At 45.4% G+C, this 25,233-nt stretch overlaps 1 long non-coding RNA gene across 1 annotated transcript; it reads left to right on the top strand.

The window, feature by feature from the left end:
* Positions 1-14,531: 14,531 nt before the first annotated feature.
* Positions 14,532-20,809, top strand: LOC111097436. Its single transcript, XR_005364693.1, has 3 exons — positions 14,532-14,934; positions 16,572-16,774; positions 19,847-20,809. It is a non-coding gene; the product is annotated as an uncharacterized LOC111097436 (long non-coding RNA).
* Positions 20,810-25,233: the final 4,424 nt, after the last annotated feature.

Below are 25,233 nucleotides of genomic sequence, written 5' to 3'. Positions count from 1 at the left end.
TGGGAGGACTTTTTCTATTTCACATCAAGAATTATTATAAAGGGCAGCCTGGGTGGCTCAGTGGTTTAGCACCACCTTCGGCTTGGGGCATGATCCTGGAGACCCTGGATGGAGTCCCTCATCGGGGTCCCTACATGGAGCCTGCTTCTCCCTCTGCCTGTGTCTCTGTGTCTCTCTATATATATCTCTCATGAATAAATAAATAAAATCTTTAAAAAAAGAATTATTATAAAAAATACAGCATTTAATAGTGTAGTATAAAGACAAATTTGTCAATGGAACAGAATAAAAGCTCAGAAACAAACCGAGTGGTATATATACACACATGAGATTTATGACAAAGGCAGCCCTGAAGAACAGTAGGGAAATGACAGTCTTTTCAATAACTGGTGTTGGACAATATAATTATATGTCCTTTTGAGGCAAGAATACATTGTATAATTCCACAGGAAGTGAAAAACAGATACATATGAAAAGCAAAAGGTAGGAAAGAAGGAAGGAATCCTTCTAGATAACAGAGGTAAAGATTTTCAAGAACTGTCATAAAGGAAATAATTGCTAAATTTGACTACTTTAAGAACTTTTGATCATCAAAAGACATTCAGAGAATGAAAGAACAAGCCACAAGGTGGGAGAAGATATTTGCAACACAAATAACCACAAAAAACTCACAGTGATAATATATTTTTAAAATTCTTTCAAATCAACCAAAAAGAAAACTGGGCCAGGGATTTGAAAAAGCACTTTACAAAAGAGATCGCCAATGGCTAATAAACAAATGAAAAGGCACTCAACCTGATTATTAATCAGGGAAATGCAAAATAAAACATGACCTGATACCACTAAACACCCACAAGAATGTCTAAAATTAAGCAGCGATAATAACAAGTGTTGGCAAGGATTTAGAGCAATGGCCCCTCTCACACACTGCTGATTGGAGTACAAATTAATACAATCACTTTGGAAAACCATTTGGCATTATCTACTAAAGCAGTACACCACATAGCATCGGACCCAAGCTCATCCCAATAGAAATGTTTGCATGTGTCACCAAGAAATACAATTAGAATGCTCATAGTGGCATCATTCACAAAACCCAAAAATCAAAAGCAATCCAAAAGGCCATCAAACATGAAATAGAGAAATACATTTGGTATGTTTAGACAGTGAATGAACTATAGTTCATATAGTTCATATAGTTGCCATATAGTACATTGGGGTGAATCCCACAAATGTAATATTGAATAAAATAAGCCAGCAAAGGAGCATGTATAGTTCGATTTATATAAAGTTCAAAAAATAGGCACAACTGAATTAGAGCTGAAGATTACAAGGACAGTGGGCAAAGCCATAAAGAGAAGCAAGAAAGACGTTAATATCAAGATTATGTTAATTATATGGAAAGGGAAAGGTAGTAATCCAAGAGGTAGGAACCAGGCTTCTGGGGTGCTAGAATGATCTATTTCTTTTCTTGACCTGAGGTGTACTGGCGTTTGCTCTAGGACAGTCCACTGAGATACCTTTGTTTTTTCCACTTTATGTATCTATGTTACACTTCAGAAAATTTTATTATTTTTTAAAGATTGTATTTATTTGAGAGAGAGGGAGAGAGCACAAGCAGGGGGAGGGGCAGGCAGAAAGAGAGAAGCAGGCTTTCTGCTGAGCAGGAAGCCTGTTGTGAGGCTTAACCCCAGAACCCTGATATCATGACCTGAGCAGAAGGCAGATGCCTTACTGACTAAGCCATCCAGGCGTTCCTACATTTCAGAAAATTTTAAGAGATTCTGATAGATAATATTGCGGTAACATTTTAAAATAAAATATGCATAAAGAATTAGAAAACATGGGGAAAATCCTTGGTTTGATTAGGTTACAAAATTTGAGCAATTTTAATCTTGGATATCTGTTGTTATTTTAGCATTAAAATAATTTATAATTTAATAAAGTAACTTCTAAATGAATATTTGGGAACAGGTAGTATTAGGAAAGATAAATTAATCCAGAATAATCTGAGATTTAGGAAATGTGCTGAAGAACACACAAAGGGATTTTTAAAGATCTACTCAGAGAAATGACAAAAAGAAAGCCAAGGCGAGTCCAGGGCTTGGGGGCTTTGATGTCATGTAAACAGATGATGAAGAAAAATCAGAGCCACTCAGTTTTTATTTTGCTTCTGTCTTCATCCAGGAGAATAATCTTCAAACTGGAAAAGAAAGAACAGACACCACAAAGCCCAAGATGAATGAAGAAACCAAAATGTGATCACAGATTAGTCAACATAGCTTGTGGGTAATCAGAGGACTGGAGAGGAGGCAGAGGGCAGATAACAAAGAAATATAATCTTGTGGTTTCAACCACGAAGGATCTAGTCAATACATTTTCCTGCCCCAAATCCAGAGCAAGGTATAAACAGGTTGTTTGTGGACCTTTCTAAAGGCAGAGGTGCTCACTTGGAGCTTCCCGTGAATCAGCACGAACAAGTCCCACCAGATGGTTTCGTTTCATACATTCACAACATCAGATTGAACATACCAGACATAGTTTGTGTGGGTTGCAGATTGGGATTTTTATAAATCTTATATGGTTCAGAATTCTCTAGAAGAATGGGGAACCTATTGCAAGTGGGAAGTTACCCTAATTTGGGTTTTTAAATTTTGACTGGGAAGACACAGTATCAGTGAAGACAGGCTAGGTTGTGCTGCAATAACAAGATAACCCCAAATCTCAGTGGCTTCAGCAACGAGGCTCATTTCTCATCCATGCCGTAAATCCACAGCATATCAGCAGGACCCTCTGCCCTGCCTCCTCCTCTTCTGGGACCCAGGCTGAGGGGGCAGCCAGACCTGGAGCATTGCTGATCATTGCAGCAGAAGGAGAGAGCTGTGTTTTGGCTCTGAAGGCTATCACCCTGGAGAGGCGGTGCAAATCTCAAAGTGGGACAAGTTTCCTGTGTGCTGGAAAGATGAAGCGCCTGGAATACCTGGGGAGGAGCACTCCTGATCTCTGTAGACGGTCTTCAGCCCTCTCGTGTGGCAATGTGAACTGATCCAAGCAAGGAGGGCAAGAAGGAGTACCGGCAGCTGGGTAGGGATCCAGGCCTTGGCACATGAAGGCCTACGGTTTCCCCTCCTCTCCTGATTGTGGTTCCAGGAGTAGGAGTAAGTCAGAGCATGAACCAGACTAGCCCTGGCTGGGCATGAAGTGTGAGGGAACCAGATACCAGATGAAGGCAGTATTTCCTGATTCCGCTCTCCCTTCATGCCTGTGCCCCCTTGTCCCCAGTGCCCCTGCTTCTCTTCACTTCCAGTTCTTCTCTCTCCCAGCCCTCTTGGATGTAAGGTTCTGAAATGATGCATCGCTGTCTTTACTTAGTCTTGCCTTAATTAGCCTCTATACCTCAAAAGACACCATAAGCAAAAACTACCTAAAAATTCAAAAGTAGAAGGGTATTGAAATATTTGCCAGTATAATCATATGAATGGAATTTTACCACTTTTCCAAATGGCATTATAAATGAGCATTTATTGACAACAAATACATCATGACATATCTTTCAAAAGTTGTGACAAAACCCAACACCCTTCGAGATAAAAACTGTCCATACACTAGGAATAGAGGGGAACTTCCTCAGCCTGATAAAGAATACCTACAAAAGCCTGCAGCTTACATCATAGTTAATGGTGACAACTCTAAACCTTCCCTCTGAGATCGGGTACAAGGCAAGGATGTCCCCTCTCCCCACTCCTTATCATCATTGAACAGGAAAGCCTTGCTAATGCAATCAGACAAGAAAAGGAAATGGAAAGTATACAGACTGGGAAGGAAGAAATAAAAAGCAGTCGTAAGGTGGTGACGCAGCGCTAGGCAGACAGGGGGACTCTTGGTGATATCTGTAGCTGCCCCCTGGACAGGCAAGGGTGTTCAGGATGAATCTGGTGCAATAGTGAGAAGCCTGACAGACCAGCACCCAGAGAAGTGGCTCATATCAAGGACTGTAGCCAACGAAATGCATTCACAGCCAAGGTGGCACTGGCATTTCCCCCGGAGCTACTGATGACGCACTTTGTGTATAAATTAGTGCGAGCAAGTTCACCCCTGGTTGTCCTCTGGCTGGCATGCCAGGAAGCTCCTGCTTTCACAGAGCCCTTCTGGTTAGAGAGGCCAATAAACTTTATTGCTGGCTTTTTAAAGTCAAGGTCCAGTAAAGATAGTGGAGGTAAAAAGTACTAGCCAAGTATGGTGAATATATGAATATGAGCATTTTCTAGTTATGACCACTTTGTCTCCCTATTCCCCCAGACTTCCACTCCTATAGTGAAACCACACATTGTGGATTAACAGCACAGGCTGCTGGGGTTCAAATCCAAACCCAGTGTCACCTTGTGGGACCTCGAGTTAGCTATGTGGCTTTCCTGGCTTCAGTGTCCCTAACTGTAAAATAATATTTCAGAGACTTGTGTTGAGATTTAAATTACATTAAATATAAAGGATTTAGAATGCAGCTTGGTCTGGAGAAAGCACCCAGGAATTTTTTTTTTTTTAATTTATTCATGAGAGAGAGAGAGGCAGAGACACAAGCAGAGGGAGAAACAGGCTCCCTCTGGAGAGCTCAATGCGGGACTCGATCCCAGGACACTGGGATCACAATCTGAGCCAAAGGCAGATGCTGAGCCACCAGGTGCCCTGCATCCAATAAATATTACACATTGTTTTTATTATTACAAATATAGTCCAATAGTATTACAATACAGAACAATAATTTCAAGAAGAGTCTGCAAGTCAATTAGAGTATCTTTGTAGGCAAACAGAAAATGTGAGATTCCTAATAGTAAAACTGTATGAAGTGAAGGGAGGTGGAACATCTGCAGAGAGGAGAGATTCAGGAATTGGTGTCACGTCCCATGATGAAGGAACTAGTGTCACCCTTTGAAGCAGGTATTTGGTGGTGTGCCCTTAAGTATTCAATTCAGAACATGAATAAGGTGATGCTTCAGATCAATAGGGAGAGAAAAAAAATACTCAATTTTGTTAACATTTTGGGGGAAAAAGTTAAGTTAGCCTTGCCACAGTGTCACATTCCGAAATGAATTCCTAACAGATTGAGTTACATGTGAAACATGAATAAAGATCTAGAAGAAGAAATATGTATGGAGACCATTTTAAGCAATGTGAAGGGTTTTGGATTCCTCCTCCACTCGGTGAACCACTGGAGCCAGGGACTGAAGATTAGGGACAGCTGTCTGGGTCTTTGGCTGCTCTCAGACCCCAAGTGACTGGCATCTTGTTGAGCTGAGTGTGACTCCTACATTAAAAAAAAATTTTTTTCAATTGAGGGACAGTTGACACACATTACACTCATTTTAGGTGTACAACATAGTGATTCAACAACTCAACACATTGTGCTAGGCACACAAGTGTGGCTGCCATCTGTCACCACACAATGCTACTACAGCACCATTGACTTTATCCCCTATACTATGCTTTTCATGTCCATCACTTATTCATTCCACAACAGGAAGCCTGTATCTCCCTCTTCCCCTATTTTACCCATCCCCCCATGATCCCTACATTTAAAGACAGATATATTCTCACAGTGTGGCCTCAATGCTGGCCAACCACTTCCTCCAGAACTCAACCAAGGAAACCGAAACCCTGATCCCCTCCTGTAATAGAAGAAGTCCTGACTGTTGTCCTAAATAAGAAACAATATGTCCAGTGGTTATAGGGCCCATTCTACATGTGCCTTCGCCTTACCCTCTGGTTTAAAAAGCCTAAAAGACATGATTCCCTGATCATGCCCTTTCCCCCGACCCCCTCCACCATTTCTCCCTCCTAGCCCTGCCCATGCTCCTTACCCTGCTCTACCTTTTTTTTTTTCATTATCATTCACCACTTTCTAACACATAATTCACTTACTAGGTTTATTGTTTATTACCCATCCCCCTGCCCCCACAACTATAAGCTCCAGGAGAACTGGGAATTTTATCTGTTTTCTTCATTGATGGATCAATGAATGGAATGGAATGGAATGGAATGGAATGGAGTGGAATGGAATGGAATGGAATGGAATGGAATGGAATGGAATGGAATGGAACCTGGCACTTCATTGGCACTTTATACATATTTGTTAACTTAATACATCACTGGACAGGGAAAGGCTTTCTAAGCTTGATATCAAAGAAAGTAAATGCAAAGAAGCATACTGATAGGTTTTTCCATGTCTTCCAAATTTTTCTGAGCCATAATCAATGATACAGAAACTGAAGTACCTAACAATAGGTGGTCTATAAAACAAATTCTTACATGTCTATACAGTAGAGGACCTCCAGCCACTCCAAATGGTGTTGTAGATCAAAATGTACTATCATGATGAAGAAAGACCATGATATCAGGAAGTAAAGAGAACCGGTTCTAACATGTTGACCCAAATCTTGCTTAAAGATGTATAGAGGGATCCCTGGGTGGCGCAGCGGTTTGGCGCCTGCCTTTGGCCCAGGGCGCAATCCTGGAGACCCGGGATCGAATCCCACGTCGGGCTCCCGGTGCATGGAGCCTGCTTCTCCCTCTGCCTGTGTCTCTGCCTCTCTCTCTCTCTCTCTCTCTCTCTGTGTGTGACTATCATAAATAAATTAAAAGAAAAAAAAAGATGTATAGAAAACCTGTAAGATGTTTTCCCCCAAGGGTCAGTAGCTCAATCATTAAAACAATAATTATTAGTACCATATTGATTGTTATTAATTTTGCCCTTAGGAGTTCCTGAGATAGTACAGAGGCCCTGTCTGCCCAATAATTCAGACATCTCTTCAAGTTCTCACTATTTTACATCATTACTGCTTTTTTGCTTTCCGTTATTATTATTTAAAATTTGTTGCCTAGGGATCCCTGGGTGGCTCAGTGGTTGAGTGTCGGCCTTAGGCTCTGGGCATGATCCCAGGGTCCTGGGATCAAGTCCCGCATTGGGCTCCTTATAGGGAGTCTGCTTCTCCCTCTGCCTATGTCTCTGCCTCTCTCTCTGGGTCTGTCATGAATAAATAAATGAAATCTTAAAAAAAAAAAATGTGTTTCCTATACTAGATGATCAGTTCCTGGAAAGCAAAGACAAATGATTAGGTTCGAGGTCTTAAACCTGAGGACTTTTACAGACTGTTCTCACTTAGCCCCCTGGGGTAACCAGGACATCCAAGGAGGAACTAATATCTGAAGGATACCAAAGAGTATCCTCCCAGGACAGGGCAGCTCAGTGGAGCAGGGGCTGTGTGGGGGCGCTGGGGGTGGTGGGCTTCCCCTCCCCCCCACTTCCTTGCACACCCTCCTGATCACCTAACATCCAGGAACCAGGACTAGTAGGCTGTGATGGTCCAAGGCCTACTAGGGGAGGGGTCCAAGGAGGAAGAAATTCTGATCCTTCCTATCAGTCTTTCAGAGATGGGATGGGTGGGCCACTGGCACTTTCATGTGCCCCACTGAGCCTCCTCCATCAAGACTGTGGGAGCTGCATTAAGAAACATAGGAAATGTCCAAAGAGGCCTATTTCCCATCTTCCCTTCCTCTACCCTTGGCCATGGCTATACCCAGCACGTCCTGCCCCTCCCAGGCAGTCAGCCCAGAATCTTCCCAAGTTCTTCGCAGCCTTTGGCTATGTTTGCTTCCAGATCAGCACAGTCATTGCCCCATTTTACCCAGAGGCTTGGGAGAGGTAACCTTGAAGGCCATAGAAAGGATGTAGACTCTGTAGTCTGGTTTGACCAGATTCACTTCTAGTGACTTAACCTCCCTGAGGCTCAGGGTCCAGATGGACAAAATGGTGGGAAGTGTCAACCTTCCCAACGAGGAACTGGAGGCTCAGATCTACCTCCCACTAGTGTTTCTCAGAACACTGTGGGCGGTTAGGGCAGGTTATGTCCTTGTTGCGAAGGCCTAGCCTGTGTGCTATGGGATATTGACCATCCCTGGCCCCAGTTCCTTAGAGTGCCCAGTCACTGGGACAACCCAGATGCCCCAGGCATTTCAAAGTGTCACCTAAGCCAGCATTCCAGTACGAGGACACTGTACTCCTTGAAGGCAAAGACCAAAGCCAGGTGGCCGATAGGGGTTCAGTATGACTCTGCTACTTTCATGGACTTTTCTTTTTAATTTAAGAAAAAATTGGGGTTCCTGGGTGGCTCAGTGGTTGAGCATCTGCCTTCAGCTCAGCGTGTGATCTCAGGGTCCTAGAATCAAGTCCCACCTTTGGCTCCCTACTGGGAGCCTGCTTCTCCCTCTGCTTATGTCTCTGCCTCTCTCTGTGTGTCTCTCATGAATAGATAGATGAAATCTTTAAAATTTAAAAAAAAATCACCTCTGGGGGCAGCTATGTGATTAGGGTAGCACTCATAGTATGGTACCCATGAGCCTCGCCCAGGTGGCTGCCAGGCTGAGGGCCAAAGAGACAGGCCCAGGCATGGCAGCAGCCTGGGATAGATCACACTCTGCCACCACCTTATAAGTTCTGGAGCTTAGCTCAGAAGGAGTTGGCCAACAGAGCCCTGTGGCAGGCTGAGGTGTCAAGAAGGGGGTGTCACAACCCAGGGTGATACCACAGAAGCTTCAGGGCAGAGGGACAGGACACTTGCATTCAAACAGTCCTGTCACCAGGCCCAAATATCCTGTCCTCCCCTGTTGCTTGGCCCACGTACCCTGGGCTCCTTGGCTCTGCCCAGAGATGAACGATGGTCACGTCTACCCTGTGACCTCCGTAGGGACATGCCAGCTTCTAGGAATACACTTAGCACAGGCCCCTGGGGGAGGGAGGAGGGCCTCACCTCACACCCCTGAGCCTGTTTCCTCAGCTATGAATAGCAATCACCTCCCATCAGGCTGAAATCGCTTAGTATCCAGAGGCGCTGCATCTCTGTGTTCACTCTCCGCTCCTGTTACGAACAGCCAGCAGGTGCATAAAAAAATACTGACTCGCAGTCCTGGCTGCACTATTTTCTAGCCACGGGACTCTGGGTGGGTTGTTTCACCTTTTTGTACATACATTTAATTACCAAATAAACAGAATAACTACTGCTGACCTTCCGATCTCCCAGGAGCTGTTGTGACAATCAAATGAGCTAATGGCTGGAAATATTTTTGCAAACTCCCAAGCCAGCACACCCTCCCCTCTATGTGCACCGCACCCCTCTGGCCCAGAAGCCTAAGATGATGGTCCAGGAGGTGAGCAATGCCTTCCAGTCCATTCCTAGTCCCTCTGGGGAGACAGCTCACTGGCTTCCAGGGACTCTCAGGGAGTTTGCAATTGCACATGTATTCAATAATCTAATTTCTTTCAACAAGATGCTTTTTTTTCCTCAGTCAAGCACAAATTCAGATTTTTTTTTTCCTTTCACTTTGTCATTTTGGGCATTTTTCTCCCTTTTATTGTATGTGTTTTCTGTTCCTGTGGGTAGGAGACCCCTTGGCACAGCAAGAATTTGTCTTGGGTACTTCATCTCCCCCGCTCCCAACCCCACCAACCTCACTTCTTGCTCAGCAAGGATTCTAGGCAGGGCACAGTGCTGTACAAATGGGTTGCTTTGGTCCACAGTACAGGCCCCTGGCAAGCAGAGCTGGAGACCTTGGCCTGATAGGAACAAATGTCATTGGTAAGGGAGGGTCCATACCTCTACCACCAGGAAAGAAGATTTTCTTTTTCCAATTCACTTAATTAGGAACAAATCCCTAAGCCAATCGGGTAACAGAATAGCCCTGCTGAACTGGTAGCCCAAAGGTCCTGCCAATCTTTGAGTTCCTTCTTGCCCAGGGGCTATGGGTGGGGACTCCCCAGATAAAAGCCACTCCCTCCAAGGGGGATTTAAAACCAGAAGTATTTTTGCCTCCTGTCCTCTGAGAGAAAGGCTGTGCCCAAAACCAGGACAGCATTTTTTAATAAATGCTTTTTTTTTTTTTTTTAAGATTCTATTTATTTATAAGAGAGTAAGAGAAAGAGAGCACACATGTGCACATGCACACAGAGCAGAGGATGGGAAGCCAAGGGAGAGACAAGCAGACTATGCGCTGAGCCCTGAACCCCACATGGGGCTCTATCTCGGGACCCTGAGATCATTATCTGAGCCAAAACCAAGAATCAGACTTAATGTACTGAGCCTCTCAGGCTCCCCCAAAATCAGGACAGCTTTAACTGCTATGGTTTCACCCTTCTGTACCTGTCCTGATCATTCACTACTCCCCAGGAGCTGAACTCCAAAGGCCATCCCAAGATCTCTTCTTCTAGGAAGTCTGTCTCACCCACACCCTGCTTGACCCTCAGGTGCTGGTGGGCACTTTGTCCTCTGAAATCCTACGATCCCATGCTCTGTTGTCTACAGACTTTCTATGCTTCCAAATATTTACCTGGGCTCTTTCTCATCTGCGCTGCCCTCCTAGACCCGTGAGCTCCTACAAGATAGATAGTCCTGCTCTTTGCTGTAGACCCAACAATGCAAGTCAAGAGCTGTCCCCAGAGTGAATGATCTAAGAGTCAGGTTTTATCTCCCTTCTCTTCTACTTTGCCACCACCTTCCGGCTGTGCCAGGGCATGAGGTTCCTCTAAGACAAGGTTCACATCTCCCCTCCACCACTTCACTGCATGACAATGCATCTCCAGCACCTAGCACAGTGCTTGGCACAGAGTAGGTATCCAAACATTTCAGTGTTTGTGGGACTGATGTGCAGCAGGATTGGACACATATTCATACTACACTCATATTTGTGAAGAAAATGTCACTTCTTTCTCTATAACTGATGTGCATTTCTTAGGAACTGTCTAGGGAGGCAGGCCAGCTCCAACTTACCAGGGAAAGATAGTCCATCCTACAGACTTAAACACTGGACACATGGCCACTATACCTTGATGTTCTCAGGCTCCATCTACTTGCTCATTCTTATCCCAAACAAGGGACCCTGCATTCTTAACAAAATCCGTTGGGACTAGAAGGGGTAAAATATTCAGACTTGTTCCTTCCTCTGCAGTCTGCCCTCTGCCCCACAGCAGTGATCCTGGAGTCTCTGCCAGAGGAATTGAGAAAAACTTGCTCTCTGCAATATCTTCTTTTAAGCTTATTGTCTTGTTATAGGTTCAAGTAAAAATCTAACTAGACAATGTTGCACAGTGACTGTTGTTCTAGCAGATATCCACTCTCCCAAGACAGGGACATCCTAAATGGGTGATACACCTTATCACAACAAGACGTACAGTTGTGGAAATACATATGGAAAAATTTGATATATTAAAAAAATTGTGCATTTTTTATATATATGTATATATAAAAGCAGTCCTTATTATTCACAGGTCCTATATTTTCAAATTTGCCTACTAGCTAACATTTCTTTAGAAGCCCCAAATCAATGTTCGCTATGAGTTATTCACAGACACATCAAAAGAGGCAAAAGAGACACGTCAAAAGCGCCTCAATGCCCACACTCCCAGGTGAAGTTAAACAAGGCTATGCTCTGCCTTGTGCTCTCAACTCTTACACTGTAAACAAGTGTCCTTTTTATGTTCTATTTAGTGACATGCTTTTTGACATGCTTTTTGAATTTTTGTGTTTTCTGGGGTGATTGCACTATATAAGGTGGTCCCTAAGGATGGTGTTCAAGTGCTGTCTAGCACTCCTAAGTGTAAGAAGGTTGGATGTGCCTTACGGAGAAACTATGTGTGTTAGATAAGCACCATAATGGTGCTAGATGACCCATAATTGGTGCTACTGGCTGTGATTTCAATGTTAGTGAATCAACAATATATATTTAATAAAGTGTCTTACATATATACATACATACATACATACATATTGATCTCTTTACAAAAATGTGATTGGAGGCTTATTGGAACTTAATCTTGAATATCCCATAGGAGCAATGGCTCTGTATTCATTAATTTAGTATTTATAGTGACTTTATAGAACATAGCTACCATGAATAATGAGAATTTTTTTAAACACCCAAAATATATATTCTACATTTAGGAGGCATTTGTCATGATTTTGGCCACCTAGCATTTGAATCCCCTTCTATAATTTGGGGAATTCCTCCATATAGTTCTTGCCAAAGCAAGGAGCCTACCCTCCACTTCAGAACCAGGGTATGACATGCGACCTAGGCTCTGCCAACTGGGTTCACTGACCCAGACTCTGAATCAGAGCTAGTGCCACAAGGAAGGGAGAAGATTGAGAAATAATCCAAAGCATTCCCATTGGTGGAGATGGCAGCAGTTCCAGGGGCATTGTGGAGGGGCCAGTGCTAGTAGGGTTGGCAATGCAAGCCATTGCAAGCCACTGTGCCCATAGCATCCTGCACCTGGCTCTGAGAATGCCACAGGGCACTGTTAGCGGCTGCAGAGCCTGGAGCCTAGTTTCCCATTCTGGGTCATCTGGAGATGACCCAATATCCTTTTAATAAAGTCCCTTTCTGTTTAAATTAGCCATAGTTAGTTTCTATTGTTTGCAACCAAGAATCGTGTGTGTTTGTGTATGTACATGCCCATATATATTGAGCTATTGTGTGTTTGCTTGTTTACAAGTGAATGAGTGAATGGGAATCAAGGAGTGTTGGTGAGGGAGGCTTCATGGAAGAAGAGATCACTAGGCGGATCTTGAGGGCTTGCCAGGGGAACAAAGAAGGGAAAAGTGTTCCAAGCAGTGTGGACTGCACGTGTGAAGGTATGAGGGGGAAATGAACAGCACGGCACATTTGGGACACCCTAAGGCTTTCAGCGAGGCTGGAGCATCGGGTCTGTGGAAGGTGACATTGGAAGTGGGGCAGTGAGGAGGGCCAGCTATAGGTGCTGGAGGAGAGGCAGGAATGAGGCTCTGGTCCTCTCTCTGTGGTCCCCTCAGACCCTGGAGGCATACTCTCATCCACACCCAGCACAACATGTTTTCACCTCTCAGGCCAACCAGACACACACACACACACATATGCCCACAAGGAATCAACCAAACAGATGCATTCTTGAGGGCGGAGAAAGCCAAATGGCTTCCCAGCAGTCCAGGGAAAAGGTATTGTTTATAAGAGTTCTCAGCACCATGTGAAGACATCCAGGTTCTTCTAGGGACACTGAATGAGCATGTGACTGGCTTGAAGGTGGGCTTAGTCAGCTCAGGCGGCCATGGCAACATATCACAGACTGGATGGCTGAAGCAACAGAAATGTATTTCCTCATGGTCTGGAGGCTCAAGACCAAGGTGCCAGCATGGCCGGGTTCTGGTGAGGGCTCTCTTGCTGGCCTATAGACGGTGGCCTTCTCACTGTGGCCTCACATGGTAGGGAGAGAACTAGATCTCAATCTCTCTTTCTCATGTTATAGGGTCATAGTCCTGACAGCTCAGGGTCCCAACCTTCTGACCTGACTTAACCTTAATTGCCTCCTAAGGACCCCATCTCCAGATACAATCACACTGGGAGGTTAGTGCTTCAAAATATAAGAGAGCCACTGCCCTTCGGGGAGCTTCCTTCAGGAGAACAGAGCTTATGCTGGCTGCCCAGAGACCAGGCCCTCCTTCCAGAAACTGGCTGTGTGGCTTTGGGTGAGTCCTGTGCCCTCTCTGGAATTATCTAGAAAACGAGCAGCTCAGATTAAGCCTCAAAATTCTTTCTCTTGCTAAGAATCTTGCTAAGATTCTGTGAGAGTCACAAGGCTCTTTGCTTTGGGTTTGGGGTGGGAAGACTTTCCCAGTCGACCGACTGAGTTCCCCCAGGAAAGGTCAGGTCAGGAAGAGTTTGGCTGTTTTCTTTCCAGCTCTTGTAATGAATGTGTTTGGCGCAGGGACTGTCTGTTGCCATGGTGAGAGCTTCCTGAGGTGCTGAGCCCCGGAGACCAGCCTCTGAGACAGCAGCGGCGGCTTCGGGGTGGGGGGCTGTTGGGAGCAGGGGAGGGGTGTCAGCAGATTCCAACTCAGGAAGAGGCCCAGAATCAACAGATTTTCTAGCAGCCCTGGCTAAAAGTAGAACTTGGGGATTTTGCAGTTCATCCAACCTCACCAACTCTATTGCTTTCTATTCATGACTTTAGTTCTCTGTTACTTGACCACAAGTACGGATCATTTCTTTTCTGCAAAAGCTGGCTCTCTTAGGCTGGAAGGTTATCAAAAATCAATCTAGGAGGAGAGATGAGTGGTGAGCAGTGTGGAGTAGAACCTCACGATGCAGGGGCACCTGGGTGGCTCAGTGGTTGAGCAATTGCCTTTGGCTCAGGTTGTGATCCTGGGGTCCTGGGATCGAGTCTTGAATCAGGCTCCCAATAGGGAGCCTGCTTCTTCCTCTGCCTATGTCTCTGCCTCTCTGTGTGTGTCTCTCGTGAATAAATAAATAAAATCTTAAAAAAAAAAAAAAAAAAAAGGAACCTCACAATGCAAAGCATTGTCTTGGACTAGCAGTGTTGTATCACCTGGGAGCTTGTTAGAATAGTCCTGGGCCCCATCTCAGAACCCACGAATTAGAATCTGAATGTTATCAAAGCTCCACAGGGATTTATGTGCATGTTAAAATTCCAGAAGCCCTGCTATAGTGCTAAGAATACCAGCTTAGAAGCCAGCAGACCTGGCCCTGGGGTCAGCTTTGTACTCTGCTGTGTGACTTTGGGAAAGATACCCTTGGCTCTCTGAGACCTAATTTCTGTAAATTGGAGAGGTGAAAAGAATTTTTTTCTAAGGTGCTATTACCTTCTGCTGGGAAGCTTTGCTTGGGACAGATTAGTGTTTCCTGGAGGTCTCATCTGGCTTTGAAAACCAACCATCCCAAATCATTTCCCCAGTCAACATGCAGGAATCTGGGGTATTCTGAGCTGCTAAGGAAGACAAAGACATCCAATGGTCTTCTGGAAACTGAGAAAGGATAAAAGTCCATAGGACCTTTGGTGTGATGAAACTGGAAAGTCTACACAACCAGTCAAAAGAAAACAGGCACTGATTTGGTGAGGTATGGGGGTGAGAAGGGGAGGCTGTTCCCTAAATACCAGACTCAATTCATGTCTTGCATCCCAGGACAGGTAGTTTAGCACAGTGCTTCCTAAACTGGAACATGTATCAGAATCACCTGGAAGCCCAATTAAAAGCATTGATTGCCAGACCCCACCTTGAGTTTCTGACTCAGGTGGAGCCAAGAATGTGAATGTCTAACCCAGGTGATACAGATGCTGCTGGTCCAGGGACCAAACTTTGAGGACTGTTAGCTTAGGACTTTTGAATCCACTGTCTCTGTGTAGGAGGGATTATTATCCTTACGCTCATTTTACGGATAAGGACCCTATGAATCTATAGTTGATTGGCAGGAAGACAGACTGTAGAGAAAGGTGAGGTAATTCTAGTACCAGTTTCAGTGTGTGGGGGGAGGGTAGGATGGTGAGGGGGGAGTGTTTCCCCACACCATCAAGCAATTCTCCAACACCAGCTACATATCCTACAATTCAACTCAGTTCTGACACTATCTACCTGGAGATAGAGTCAGATTCCACAGGTAACGTGCTCAGTCATAGAAGGCTGCCCACCTTACCTCTACACCGACCGACTGCGGATTGGAGGTTCCAACAACTCCTTCCTTGAGTTTGATTAATTTGCTAGCGTGGCTCACAGGACTCAGAGAACTATTTACGAACTAGAGATTACCAGTTTATTATGCAAGGATGTAACTCAGGCACAGCCTTGTGGAATGGATGCATGAGGCAAGATCTGGGGAAGGTCTTGGGACTTCCTCTTTGAGCCCATGCTATTCTCCCTCAAACCTCCATGTACTCACCAACCCAGAAGCTCTCTGAACCCTGTCTTTTGAGGTTTTCATGGAGGTTTCATTGCATAGGCATGATTGATGAGATCATTGCCCATTGGAGATTGATTCAGCCTCCAGCCCCTTTCGCTTCCCCGGAGGTCAGGGGGATGGGACAGAAAGTTCCAACTCTCTAATCACATGATTGGTTCTCCTGGCAACCAGCCCCCATCCTTAGAGTAGGTCCAAAAGCCATCTCATTAACATAACAAAAGACACCTTCACCACTGTCATCACTTAGGAAATTCCAAGTGTTTTAAGAGCACTGTGCCAGAAATGAAGGCAAAGACCAAATATATGTTATAAATCACAATATGGCAGGAGGAAAAGGCAGAAACACAGCCAATGTTAGCATGCGAAGTTGGGTGGCTGTCCTTACTCAGAAGTCAATAAAGGAGCAGGGATCAGCCTAAGAATGGGCCAAGGACAGCTGTCCAGGCATGACAGCTGGAGTGCCCAGGGGCTCAATCCCAGGAAGAAGGCAGATGCTGGGACACAGGGGTCTGGCAGCCAGGCTGAGCATGCTGGGAGCTCTCCAGCCCCAAGAAGGATGAGCCCTGGAAATCCCCCTCACTGGGCTGAGGATGCAGGTGGGAAGCACTGAGGAGCTTGGCAGCCCATGACTTCAAGTCTCTCCAAGTCAGGAGCAGTGGGTGGGGAGGGAACCAGAAATGATAAGACACAGTTGTGCTGAGCACAGACTGGGTTGGTGCTACTCCTAGGCTCAGTCACTGGGGAAAGCCACAAGTTAGCTCTGCTGCCCAGGAATAAGCTTCCCTTTGTTGTCTTCCCAGGGGTGGAAGCCTGTGAATCCTGCTAGCAGCTGACAACTGGGGTTACTCACCTATCAAGGCCAGAAAACCTGCACTGTGCCAGGCTCATGGGGAAGTGAGGAGGGAGGTATTTCTGGAATCCAGATGGAGCTCCATACAGCAGGGCAGCTTTCTGAACCTCAGTCTTTTTGTTCACCAGAAGTGGGCACACAAACCCTTTAGAGGTAAAGGTACCTTACAGACCACTTAGTTTACTCCTTATTTTAAAGATGTGGTCAGTACATTTGGGACTGCCTCTCTGTCTGCAACTCCTGTTCCTTAGCTTCTGCTGAAAAGGGCAGCCCAAGGCAGCCATGTTTGTATCAGGTGATTCATCGTTCTTTCCTGGCCATCTCTGTTTGGATGAGAACTAGTCACCTGACCCAAGAGGAACCAATCTATTGGCTGGCCAATGACCAATCGATTCAATCTCTTGAAAATTTGAATTTAGAGAGTCAGTCATTCATTTTTGGGTCCTGGAATTGGAAAGGGCTGGAGTGGTCATGTTAGGCCATTCTGAGCAAACAGGAGGTGAGGGAAAGGAGAAGGCAGGCAGGGAAGGAAGGAGGAAAGGGAAAAATCCAACACCTCCAATTGGATGTTTCACAGGAGCCATAAAACCATTATGCGAAGAACCAAACTTCCTCCAACAGTCTGTTTCTCTTCCCACCGTCAATAGCTCAGTGAAAGGCACCACCACCCATCCAATTAAGCAAACCAGAAATGTTGGAGTCACTGCTGTCACCTCCTTCTCATTCACAACATTCAATCAATCATTGCATCTTGTTTTTACTTCCTTAATATCTCTCAAGCCTTGCTTCTCTCCCTCACTCCTAGTACTCCCCTAGACAGGACAGCATCATCACTTGCCTGGAGCTCTGCAATGGCCTCCCCACATTCCCTGGAATCTTTCCACTCTATATTCCCTGTATAGCCATCAATCTTTTAAACATGCAAATTTGATATCACTCTCCCACCAGAGAGGGCACAGGCCCCACATGATCTGCCCCTGACTCTCTTTCTACCTCTCTTGCCTCTCACTACACCATTCTCTGCACTCCAGCCACACTGGCATCCTTACAGTTCTCTAATCTAGAATACTCTTCCCTCCCTCTTCTACCTACTACCTGAAAATGGATCCTTTACAGAGTATAAGAGTGAAGATGGAGAGAGAATTTGAGCCCTTGATCACACTGTACCTGAAGCTAGCATGACACTTGCAAATTCCCCTTCTTTTAATCTAATGTGAATTGGAGTTTCAGTCATTCACAATGCAAAGAACCTTGACTTAGTTTGCCTCCTCTGCTCTGAGCTCCTAGACTTGAGGCTTCTGCCTTATTCTTCTTCATATCTCCAGTGTCTTAAAGAAGACCTGGCATTCAGCACTCAAATATTTCTTGAATGATGAACCTAAGTAGTGATGCTAAAGATTGTACTGTAGAAGAAGAACCAGATAGAAGCAGAGGGAGGCATAGAGAAGAGGACCCTCTGCCTGCTTTGAGTGAGCCAACCAAGGAGAGATATCCTTGTGATCAAAGATTCAAGACTCTACAGGGATCCAGCTTGACTTCTTCCCAGTTATCTCTCAGAGGTCACCCAGTCCCTCCTCTGGCTCCAAAGGGGACTATGTTCCCACCATCCATCTTCTTACAAATTGCCAGATCAAAGCCTAACCAGACAAGGTGAAAGCATCTCAGTTTAGTAGCTTCCAAAAAAAACGCTGAACTTAGAAAGCAAAAGAGAAAACCAGAGCCCAAGCCCAACTCTAACCCTTCCTAGGTGGGGCTCTCAGCTTCCCTATCAGTATATTCAGGGTAATGAGATCTGAATCACCCTCTGCCCAGGATTGACCTGAGATGTATGTGAGTATGAGTTTTAGATGCTATTCTATTATTGCTGTTATCATGTCCTTATATGGTAATAATGCTAAGTTTTCTTAAAACACCACAAAATAGGATCTGCTGTTTACAATAATGAAAAGTGTGTCATTTCAAGACATTCAGAATGAACAGGTGACATACTGGGGTTGAATGATTGATAGAATCTTTTCCCTTAAAATCACTTAAGTAACTGCTTATTCATCAAGAGTACTCCTGCATTATGTTTTAGGACTTTAGGACCTTTATCAAGATTGCCTGAAAGTTCCTTTCAAAGTTTCATCTGAGCCTCACCAAGTTAGATAGTTCTCTTTACTGACTTGTACCCATAGTGCAGATAGAAAACTCAAGCTGGAACAGAGAAGGAAAAAAGAAACTTAAAAAATAAAATAAAATAAAATTATGTGAGCTGTGCAATGCCTTTCCCTTCCTTAACAGCCCATTGCATCCTTTTCAACACCACTGTGGGAAGCCAAAGAAAAAACTGTGCCCCCCCCCCCCCCACCAACCTACCCACCTGGCCAGACACAGACCTCCCCTGGAGAATCTCTCTGGTTGTTACTAGAGTCATTTCAATTTGTAGTCATACACCAAAAAGGGTAAGGGGGGTACAAGGCCAATCAGGGGAAGGTGAAGACTTGGTAGGATCATCTAGCAAGAGAATGAGATACCATTTTCATCTATCGAAGTGACACACTGAAAAAAGCTATAATGCTTACTAGTGGTGACAAGGTGGTAAGATGTGCCACCCATGCTTTTGTGATGTCTACAAAGAGCCTAAAACTGTTCATAGTTTTTGACCCATTAATCCTGCACTTCAGAAATTTGTGAACACGAAGATATCCATGGCAGTATTATTTTATAATGGCTCACCTACATCTCTAGGTTTTGGGGGCTTCTTTCATGTTCATGGCTCTCATATGGACAAGGCTCACTACTGAGTGTTGGGCTCAAGAGCTATGTCAGTCTAAGTCCTCTCCTCATTCTAGTGGAGGGGGCTGGGGTGGTCCCAGCTTCAGCCTGGGCTATGTTCCTGCTGCAGTGTAGACCTGCCTGGTGTCTGATATATGGATGGGACAGACCCACCCAGGACTCTACCCAAGTAGAGAATTCAACAAAACAGAAAAAGAGGCAAGCCCATCCAAGTCTGCTTAGGCATCAAACCTCAGGGGTCAGAGGGGAGGGGTGACTCTGAGTCTTGCTTGAATCCCAGGCAGAGACAGGACTGCAAATAAACACTGAAAGAGCTATCTGAAACCTCTGAATGACACTAGTCCAAAAAGCCACTCTTCTTAGATCTGTATCTTAAAATGTTCTACAAAATATGGAACAATGCATTGTCATTTCTATGTAGAACTCAGTGTGCTTCTGCCCTAGCAGGTGGCTTAGCAATGGATCCTAGGCCTCTCCATCCTTGAGCCATGAAGGCCTCAAGTGTCTGACACCGATATTGATGAACACCTTGAGGGATGCCACTGAGACTCCAAAAAAGAAAGACAGACTGGAGGTCCTGCAATTTTGCATGAAAACCAGGAAAATACTGCTAATTACAAACAAAGTGACAGTCACCCAGGGAAAACATGAATAAATATATCCCAAACTCTGGGAGTTTTACTGTCGCAAAGTACTTTTATGACCATCTTTTGATTCTTAAAATAAAGGGTTCTTCCTTTTACATAAGGAAATAAGCCTGAGACTACCTTCCTCACCCAAGATCATCTCATGGCTATTGGCACAGTCCAGCATCTCTGGTCCATTTTCCTATGACACAGAATTTACCCTGGACCCGGCCTTAGGGGAGAGGCTCCGGTAGACGCTGTGATCTTCAGCACAGGGTAACCCTCAATAAGCAAGGCTACCTACTATTTCCTCCCTTTATCTCCCAGTGCCTTCTCTTCTCCTTCCTTGGTAGGGCACCCCGGCCTGCATATCAGCACGAGTTTCCCTTCCCTGCTTCTGCCCTCAGGAGACACAGAGAGTAGAAAAGGGCCTGGACCTGGACCAGACCTCCCACAAACCATCCAGAGTATATTTCCAGGGCTTGATGATAAAGGAGTCACAACTTAACCTGGAACATGATCCCCAGACAAGCCTTAGATACTTCTTTGTTGCCTTGATTTGAAGAGCCTTGGATCGGCCAATTATCGTCCCCCCAGAGGCTATGCCTCTGCTTTCTCTGGTGGGAGGGGAAAGGTGGGAATAGAATCCAGGCTCAGCTGACCAGGAATAGAAGTGGGTTGGGTAATGGACCTACTGTGTCCTGAATACAATGCTAGACATTTCACAGATATAACCCATGAGGTCAGTTTCATCACTATAAATTTCTAGATGAAGAAAGTGACCCTCATGAGTAATTCTTAGAGTTCTGTTTCTAGTAATGGCAGAGAAGCTCCCACTAGACCACAAATAACTATGAACTCTGGACAAAGATTTAAAACAAAACACTGGAAAATAATCAGAAGCACGCAAAAACCAGGAGTCTACTTTTACCAGTAGACTGGAGATGACAGAAGCAAATCAGAGACCCCAGAAATAGATCAATAGAAAAGATCCAATGCGAAGAATAAAATAGACCTAGGAAAAGAGAATAAAGCCTCAGGGACTTGTAGGGACAATCGTAAAAGGTCTACCATTTGTGTAATTTTAGTCCAAGAAGGAAAAGAGAGAGAGAATAGAAGCGGGGGAAAAAAAAAAAAAAAGATTTGAGGAATTAGTAGCTGAAATTTCCCCATTTTGGTGAAAGACATAAACTTCTAAACCCAAACATCTTTATGAATCCCAAGCAGAATAAGTACACAACACACACCTAGACATATAATTAAACTATCAAAAAACAAACACAAAGAGAAAAATTTGAAAACAACCAGAGAAAAAAATAATCTCATACAGAGGAAGAAATATAAATATCACTGACTTCTCATCAGAAAGAATGGAGGCGGGCAGCCTGGGTGGCTCAGTGGTTTCATGCCATCTCCAGCCCAGGACGTGATCCTGGAGATCCGGGATCAAGTCCCACATTGGGATCATCGGGCTCCCTGCGTGGAGCCTGCTTCTCCCTCTGCCTGTGCCTCTGCCTCTCTGTCTCTCATGAATAAATAAACAAAATCTAAAAGAAAGAAAGAAAGAAAGAAAGAAAGAAAGAAAGAAAGCCAGAAGATAGTGGGACACATCTTTATTTATTTTTTATTTGAGAGAGAGAGACAGAGCACAAGCAAGGGGACGGGGGCGGGGGTGCAGAGGGAAAGGAGAAGCAGACTCCTCACTGAGCAGGGAGCTCAATGTGGGGCTGGATCCCAGGATTCTGAGAACATGACCTGAGCCAAAGGCAGATGCTAAACTGACTGAGCCACCCAGGTATCCCAAGGATGATATCTGTAAAGTACTGGGTGGAAAAAACCTGTCAACTCAGAATTTTGTATCCATGAAAAATAACTTTCAAAATTGAAAATGAAACCAAAACATGTTCAGGCAAATGAAAACCAAGAAAATTCCTCACCAGTAGACCTGCCCAAGAGAAATTCTAAAGGCAGTTCTTCAGATGGAGGAGACATTCCACCAAACCAGATTATGAGGAAGAAACAAAGAATGTGAGAAATGGCAAAATTATGGTTGAATATAAAAGACCACTTTCCCTCTTTTTAAAGTGCATGTGACTATTTAAAGCAACAATTGTAAATTGTAGGGTTTGTAGTGTCTGTAGGGGTGATATGTATACAACAATTACATGTCACATAAAGAATGGGGAGGTCGGGGATCCCTGGGTGGCACAGCGGTTTGGCGCCTGCCTTTGAGCCAGGATCGAATCCCACGTCGGGCTCCCGGTGCATGGAGCCTGCTTCTCCCTCTGCCTGTGTCTCTGCCTCTTTCTCTTTCTCTCTCTGTGACTATCATAAATAAATAAAAATTAAAAAGTATATATATAAAGAATGGGGAGGTCGTGGCTAATGGACCCATCAAGTTGCAAGGTTTTTATATTTTAGGAGAACACAGGTAGCTTGCCACTGTCCTGCAGTCAGGAGGTAGCAGAGCAAAGGATGACTCATGTCCAAATCCCAACCTGTTTCTTCTACATCAGACCCACTGAGTGGGTAAGGAGGAGGAAGCAACATAGGATAGAGTGTGACAGCCTCAAGTAGCCTCAGGGTTCAACAGCTGCTACACCCGGAGGATTCCCAGGCCCTGGAGTCTGACCCAGTGGATAACCGGGCCATATGTGCCAGGGCAGGGATGGGGCCTCAGAGCGACGCCAGAGCAAAGCACCAGACTCTCATCAAGGCTTGAAGTCAGTTCTTGCGTGTGAGCAGATGCACCTGTGAAGAGGTGACCTCCAAGAGGTTAGGAAGGTGTCCACTGCCACAGTGAATCCTGACCCGACGCCCTGGCCAGGAAGTGGCTAATTCTCCCTGGACATCACCTTTCCAGCTATCCAGGCTCACCGAGGCCTCTGCAGAAGAGCTGGGACAAAGCAGGTCAGAATTTTCGTGGGGGGAATGGGGGCAGGCCAAGGGTGTCCCTCCAGCACTGCAGAGTCTGCCTCCTAGAGCCTGGGAAACCTGTCCCCTCCTTCCATTCATGCGGGGTACCTAGATAAAGCCATAAAACCTGGACTCCGGACCCAACACCCCAGAACCAGCCCCACGTGTCTGCTGCTCACCAGCGCTTACAGGGCTGGGAGGCACCCTGCTCCTCAGTGTCTGAGCTCTGGGTGCCCCTCTGAGCATCTAGATCCTGCCATGCCATCTTCTTCCCCTGTTGTCCCCACCACCCTAGAGGTGAGAGCTGCCTTCTACAGTTATTTTCTCTGGATTTTCCTCAGTGTCCCCTTGCTTCTTTTGTTGTGTGTAACCAATTCCTTCAATTTCCTCTGTTGGGGCGCCTGGGTGGCTCAGTTGGTTAAGCATCTGACTTAATTTTGGCTCAGATCATGAGATTGGGCCCTGCATCAGGCTCTGCACTCAGTGGGGCATCTGCTTGAGATTCTCTCCCTCTACCCCCCCCCCCACTCACTTACTCTCTCTCAAAATAAATAAATCCTTAAAAAAAATGAATAAATAAATTTCCTCTGCTGAACTTCTGCATGATTTCTGTTTTCCTGGCAGGCTCCTGCTGCTATGGAAAGAAACAGAGGTGCTTCTCCCAGGAGCCTGCTATGGTTCACAGGAGACAGTGTGGGACAGAGGGAAGGACATGGGCTTGGGGCCATGATGGGCCTAAGTCCAAACTCCAGCTCTACTTACTCCCTGAGTGACTGGGGGCAAGCCTCAGTTTCTCCGAGTTTCTCTACACCTCAGTTTCTTCGCTTGAAATCGGGCCGATAACACAAACCTGATTAGAGACAAAAGCCACAATTTGAACTAAATCAGGCAAAAGGGTGAGATAATTTTGGAAAGTTTCCAGAAAAAGAGCTATCAATTGCAAAGGGTGAGAAAGCAGGGGAGAGCTTGCCTCATGTTTGACGGGAACCAGGACTCCCAGTATACAGGGGATCTCTCTCTGCTTCTGTTTGTGGACCTGATTCGTACCATGTAGGAGAGGAAAGTGGCCCCAAGTAGCTTCCAGACTCTCACCTTCACAGGTTTGCTCACATAAGAGAGGACTCCTCCTGCTAGGCCCTGCTCAGTAGTTCAGGTAAAAACCCCCACCTGTGCCACCTCTCAAATGCCTGAGGATGCTTCCCGATTTATTCCTTTGGTAGAGACATAGAAAGCCAGTGTTAAAACACCAAGTATAGGGGCACCTGGGTGGCTCAGTGGTTGAGCGCCTGCCTTCAGCCCAAGGAGTGATCCTGGAGTCCTGGGATCAAGTCCCACATCAGGCTTCTTGCATGGAGCCTGCTTCTCCCTCTGCCTGTATCTCTGCCCTTCTCTGTGTCTCTCATGAACAAATAACATCTAAAAAAAACAAACTGCCAAGTATACAAGGTCATTATCAGCCAACAATAAGCAGCCTGGGCTTCGCCCCAGGTTTTCTGTGGGAGCCTATTGAGTCACTTTCCCTTTCTGAGCCTCAGTCTCTCCCTCTGTCAAGTGGGTACACCAGCTCCATGATTGTGAGAGTCAAGAGTGGCAATGAAGACAGACTTTAACATCCATGTGACGCTCTGTTCATAAGAGGGGTGGACAGCTGGGGTTTATCCCAGGTGGAGAAACTAGTGCTACCAGCAGAGGGTGGGAGCCAGAGGAAAGGAAGCATAACAACAGGCTTAGAAAAGTAGCAGAGCTCATACAGCAGGTAAGCCGTACTGGCCCAGAGAAGAAGGATGTGCCCCCTGGAGAGAATATCTCAGTCTGGAGAACTCACCTCTACAGGATCAAAACGAGACCGTCCTTCTGACATGGTGACCTTGCTCTGGCACTTCTCTAGTCCTACCGCTGCTTGACCCTTCAGCCACGCTAAATTATTCACAGTCTCCTGAATATATCACTGTTTTACCTCAATGTCTTTGCAAAAACTGTTTCACTGTCCTCCTGGAAAACTCCTACACATCCCTCAAAGCCCATTTCAGACATTTCCTCTGTGAAGTCCTGTTTCTTAGAAGCAGACCCTCCTTGCCCCATTCACCAAGGTTGATTACCCCCCTCTTTCTTTGTACACCAGTGTGCCTAATACTTCCTGCAAGACAGATGTGGCTCTCAGCCCTCTTTTGTGGATCTGCTGCATCAGGATCACCTCAGAAGTGATCTCAAAATATTCAGGCCCAACCCACCCCCATCCTATGAGAATTTGACTCAGGGAGTCTAGGATGGGGCCAGGTATCAGAAGTTTAA

Source organism: Canis lupus, chromosome 9 (genome assembly GCF_011100685.1).
Source record: "Canis lupus familiaris isolate Mischka breed German Shepherd chromosome 9, alternate assembly UU_Cfam_GSD_1.0, whole genome shotgun sequence".
NCBI lineage: Eukaryota > Metazoa > Chordata > Mammalia > Carnivora > Canidae > Canis > Canis lupus.
This window is presented reverse-complemented; position numbering and strand designations above follow the sequence as displayed.